Source organism: Amblyomma mixtum, chromosome 10 (genome assembly GCF_055824585.1).
Source record: "Amblyomma mixtum isolate Tamu chromosome 10, ASM5582458v1, whole genome shotgun sequence".
NCBI lineage: Eukaryota > Metazoa > Arthropoda > Arachnida > Ixodida > Ixodidae > Amblyomma > Amblyomma mixtum.
The window spans coordinates 136,437,086-136,442,873 of NC_143021.1; the positions used below are offsets into that span (position 1 = coordinate 136,437,086).

Consider the following 5,788-nt stretch of genomic DNA (forward strand, 5'->3'; position numbering starts at 1 on the left):
AGATGAATCTGTACCAACTTGCCCAGTTTTCTGTTCCCGTTAACCACAATTCTTGTACAATGGGCTCTTTTCCTTCTGTAACCTTTAACCTTCACAACCCAGCGGTTCTGACTGCTCTCATAGCAATCTGTGTGTACAGAGCAAGAACGGCATCTTGGCATGCAAGACCGCAGCAGTGCCCTACCGACATCCAAGTTTTGTGCGGGTGGCTGCAGCCCTCCCTGGGCACACGAGACGGATGTGCCGTATCCTTTGCTCTGAGTGGTGGAGGCAGGCGCGTTTCTACAGGATTAGTCTTCGAGTCCACTGCGGCCTTGCAAGGAATGAGCAACACCAACTCCGGCTTTACGAGGACTGGTCCAAGACGGCGGACCGCGTCACCGAGTTTTTGTGGATTACCGTGCGGCCTACGTTACCCACTAGGAGAAAAGCTTCAGCAACGAGAGGAAAGGTTTGTGTTCTTGGCAATGGAGCAATTGAAGATCGTCACCGACGTACTCTTGAGCTTGGTCCCAAGTTCTGTTTTGACCCAGCCTTAAGACCTCTGGAGAGGATGGCGCTTGCGCGGACAGTTTCCCACGGCGTTCCCGAAGGCGATAGACAGAGGTGCGTAGGTGAGTGATCAGAAATCGTCGGCAACTACAAGGGCAAGAAGGCGTCAAGACCTATGAAGGGACTGATCAACTACTTGGCAGCTGAACGCCTGAGGACTCTCCTTTCTGACAAAGAAGGGTTCTTCCTTCTTGCACCAGAAGATGTGTTCACCAGGAAGGCAGAGGAAGCTGTGAAAAAGAATTTCATGAAAGTGGCTTTGAGGCCTGCTGCCATCAAGCAGCAGGATATGAGTATGCTACAAGGAATGAACCTGGATGCACTGTATGCTGCTGTCAACAAAAGAAAAGGTACGGTGCTGGACATGTTTTTCACGGTCAAAACCCACAAACCCGATGTCCCTTTTCGGGCAGTAGTATCGGAGCGTGACACCTGGAAGCATGCTGTTTCAGGCTTTTTCAGAGTCATTTGAGCTACCTCAAGCTGTCCGACCCTTTTTTGGTGAAGAACTCTACTGAGGTAGTCGATTTCCTATCTCGGAGGGAGGACCAGAGGCTGTATGCCTTTAGCTTGGACGTGGAGGATTTGCTTTACTCCCTACCCCATGCTCAGCTGTTGGAGAACGTCAAGGACTGCATTGTCAAGGATACCGGCGAAAGGAACTTCATTGCCAATTGTGGCATTTCAGTGGAAAGTTTCCTTGAACTTCTGTCCTTTTACTTGCGTTCGACCTTCGTTGGATGGGGTGAGAAAGTATATGTCCAACGGTCTGGTGTGTGCATTGGGTCTCGGGTTGCCCCGGTGTTGAGTGACATTTTCCTCAGCAGGATGGACATGAGACTGGATGAATCTCTTGAGGACGTACCTGTGAAAGTGTTTCGCTATGTTGATGATTTTTTAGTGTTTCTGACCCAAGGGTCCCCCAGGAGTGTTACCGATGTCATTAACATTTTCAAAGAGCGGAACCAGGGTCTGTGTTTTACGTTTGAATTACCAGACTCGGGTTCGATTCAGTTCCTTGATCTGAAAGTCAATTGCCGTGACACAGGAACGTGTTGGGAATATAACCCAAGAACAGCTAAGCCGCTCCTCAGTTTCAATTCAGAGCAGTCTAGGTTGGTCAAGGCGGGAATAGCGACGGCATGTCTCAAGGCTTCATTGCGGAAATCGTGCTCCCATAGGGTTCACATTAGTTTCCAGGGGCAGGTTCCGAGACTGAGGGACGCTGGTTATCCGGATATGGCTCTGGCTCAAATATCCGAGAGGATATTTACTAGGGGCGTATGTCCAGGAAAAGAAAAAGACGACACGCTTACAAGAACCGTGGCGATTCCGTACGTTCATGGCGTGTCTCACCGATTGAAGAAGGTAGGCTCGAGATTTGGGGTGAAAGTGGTTTTTACAGCGAAGGATAAGCTTGGCAGAGTCTGAAGTGCGGTAAGGAGGAAGATCGAGTGCCGGAACGACCAAGCAAGGAATGAATGCACAGTTTCCCACAAAAAACCACTGGTCGTTTGTAACACTGGAGTCCTTTATTCGATACCGCTCTCCTGCGGCAAGACGTACATCGGCCAGACAGGCCGCTGTATTAAGGAGCGGCTGTTTGAGCACCGCAGGTCAGTAAAAGCGGCAGTGTCATCGAACCTGGCTTTGCACTGCCGGAAATGTAAAGATTGTTTTCCCCCATTTGGACAGGACTAATATCTTGTTCTGTCACCCTGATAGGACCTGCACGGAGTTAGTTGAGGCGTTTTTGATAAGCCAGGAGACTTAAACATATGTCGCCTCGCCTTCCATTAATGTCGTAGAAAAAGAGATTCGCGCTCTCGGCGAATGTGTGGCGACAGAGTGATTGCAGGTGCTTGTCATGTGCTAAGATGCTGAATGGCTTTTTTGGGGATGAGGCGGTTTTTGCAGTCCGCTACATGCGCGTACGGGTTTGTGGGGGCTATCGCGAGGTGTCTGTGTTTTATCGTTGTGTTTGGTACGTATATAACTAACCCTTCTAGGAATAAAACTCAGTTGTTACGCTCGTGTCGTCTCTTGTTTCTTTCTCTCGTCCTGTGTATCGCGCTGCTTTAAGATGAATCCGTTCCAACTTGCCCAGTTTTCTGTTCTCGTCGAGGAGAATTTCACGGAGAACAAGCGGGCCAGGTTCCTTGCGAAGGTCCACAACTTCCGAGTGGCGTTGCTGCGCTGTGGCGAGGGCGGCAAAGTCGATGTTCGTTGATGGAGCAGCAGAGGCGAGGGAAGCAGTAACACGCGGCAGAGCGTCCGCCGGGGCATTGTCGAAACCCTGCACATGTCTGATGTCGGTCGTGAATTCTGCCACGTACGAAAGGTGATGAATTTGACGAGGCGAGAATTTACCGCTCCCTGATTTGATGGCAAAAATGAGTGGTTTGTGGTCGGTGACGACGTGGAACTGCCGACCTTCTAGGAGGTGCTTAAAATGCCGCACGGACGTGTACATGGCAAGAAGTTCACGGCCGAAAGTGCTGTAGCGGCTTTCGGAAGCTGAAAACTTGCGGGAGAAAAACGAGAGGGGGCTCCAAGCACCATCCGCGAGCTGGTGTATCACGGGTCCAACGCCGGAGTCGGAGGCGTCGGTCATGAGGCGTAGGGGTGCATCAGGGCACGCATGGGGAAGAAATGCGAGGTCTGATAGTTTCGGTTTGGCGACCCGGAAAGAATCCAGAGCAGCTGAAGACCATGTCAGTTGTGCGAAGTTTGTTTTCTTGCCTTGAAACATGTCGGTCAATGGTTTGAGGAGTGCAGCACAGTGAGGGATGAAACGGCGGTAAACATTGATGAGGCCAAGAAATTCACGGAGCTGGCGGATTGAGGCAGGCTGTGGAAAGTCTTGAATGGCCTGAACTTTTGATGAGAGAGGCCGGATGCAGGCGCGGTTCCCACAGTGACCAAGGAAATCGAGCTCCGACTTGCCGAATTCACATTTGGCTCTGTTGATGATCAAGCCGAAATCAGAAAGGCGTTGAAACAGCTGCCGGAGGTGTTGCAACTGCTGCTCCGGGTCGCGGCTGAATATGAGGAGGTCATTGATGTAGGCCATGCAGAAAGATAGGCCCCGTGTAACTGTGTCAAGGAAGCGTTCAACGTCTGGCCAGAGTTACGGAGGCCAAATGGCATGCGGAGGTATTCGCAGAGACCGAATGGTATAATGATTGCAGTTTTTGGTACATCGGATGGTTCGACAGGGATTTGGTGGTAAGCTTTGACAAGATCGATTTTAAAGAAAATTCTGGCGCCATGTAGTGCGGAGGTGAAATCGGCGATGTGAGGTAGGGGATAACGGTCCGGAACGGTAGCGCTGTTGAGGGCGCGGTAATCGCCACAGGGCCGCCAGTCCCGTGGGGATTTCTTTGGTACCATGTGTAGAGGGGACGCCCATGGGCTAGATGAAGGTCAGATAATGCCGAGCTCCAGCATGTGTTAGAACTCATTGCGGGCGATCTGTAAACGGTCTGGAGCAAGGCGATCGGCTCTAGCGTGTGTTGGCCGGCGAGTGGTCACATTGACGGGCAGTAAAAAGTTGAAAGGACGGAGTAGAGAAGGGTATTCATCCAGGAGGATCTCGTAGGCGGACTGGTGCGGGCTGGGTATACTGGCAAGCGGTTCTCGAAGACGAAGGCCCGGAACAGATAGGTTCGTCACGGCGTCCACGAGACACTTGCTGTGCATGTTGACCAGCAGATTGTAGTGACGCAGCAAATCAGCTCCTAGGATTGGGTAGCGTACTTCTGCGACTATGAAAACCCATCGGAACACACGTCGGAGGCCGAAATTGAGTGTAAGAGCATGTTCGCCGTAGGTAGCGATGGGGGTGAGATTTGCGGCTTGGAGCGATGGGCCAGTACGGCGAGAAGGTGATGATGCAAAGCTACAGGGCAGGACGCTCACCTCGGCACCGGTGTCGACGAGAAAATGGATGCCCGAGTTGTGGTCGCGAATAAAGAATAAGCGGCTGGTCTCTGGGATGACAACACTTGCCGCTTCTAGTGGTGTCGTGGGAAGTTTCCCTGGAAGCGACAGGGAGGGGTACACCGACGCGCTTCTTCACCAAAGGTGCGGTGATACCAGCACTCGCTGCCTTGAAGAAGTGGGGTAGCACTGCGTCAGCGAGGTGAAGTCTAGGGACGGGAAGGCGAGCGAGAGCGGAAAGTCGACAGTGCGGCGATTTGGTCGCAGAGTCACGTGATCTGGGCTTGGAAGTCGTCACGGAGGGTCTGAAGGTCCACGCAGGAGGGAAGAGATGATGGCGGCGTGGGAGGCTTCGAGGCTGCGCAGAGAGGTTTTGCGGAGTAAGAAAATTCCATGACGGAGTCCACCACCTCAGCAAGCTTCTCCAAGGATAACCCCTGGGCGCGCACAAGCACCATGCGGACCGACGGCGAGAAGCGCTGAAGGAAAAACTCACGCAGGAAAGCTTAGTCGAAAGTAGCAGCCTTGTCTCCCAGGAGCTGCTGGATCCGCCGCAGCAACTGGGCAGGTTTGCGGTCTCCCATTTCTTCGGAGGAGATGAGCCGCTGGAGGCGGCGATGTTCCGAGACGGCTGTGCGCTTCATCAGCTCAGCAGTGAACGTGTCGAACGGGGCCAAGGAGGGCGGAGTTATGAGGAGGTCTCGGACCTCGGCGGCATTCTCAGGTAGTAACGACGCAGCGACGTGGTGAAACTTGTGCGCCTGGCTGGTGATGCGGCCAATAGTGAACTGGCTGTTGACCTGAGCGAGCCAGAGCTGAGCATCCGCTGCCGAGAACGGAGGAAGGCGAAGGAACAGCGCAGAGACGGCGCTGGACGGTCCGTCGCCGAGCATGGCGGAGGCGTTGTCGTCGGCGTTGGCCATGGTGAGAGAGGGTGTTCAAGCGAACGTCCGGAGTCACCAGTTTGTTGCACCCGAAAAGTATAAGGCCGGCAAGATGAAAGAAGTGATTAGTTTACTGGCCGGAGTGTTAGAATGTAAGATGGCCTGCCGAAGAGAGGCGCGTGCAACTGGCATGAGAGTCGAGCTGCATTCGCCGGAACTTCGGCGTCATCTTCATCGGCGGCTGGTACTGCTCCTACCGCATGAGGCCGCTGCTACTGCTACAGATGTTCCTCCCCTTTGTCTCGTGTGTTAGCCGGTGGAGGGTAGACCAGACGGGATAATCTTAAGAGCTGAAGTATGTCGGTGTGAGTTAGTAGTGGGGTAGGAGGTTCCACGGCATCCGTACTGGG

At 53.1% G+C, this 5,788-nt stretch overlaps 1 pseudogene; it reads right to left on the reverse strand.

Annotated features, from left to right (window-relative positions):
- Nucleotides 1–4,763: 4,763 nt before the first annotated feature.
- On the reverse strand, nt 4,764–5,417 carry LOC149327044 (uncharacterized; annotated as a pseudogene).
- Between the last annotated feature and the right edge of the window lie 371 nt (nt 5,418–5,788).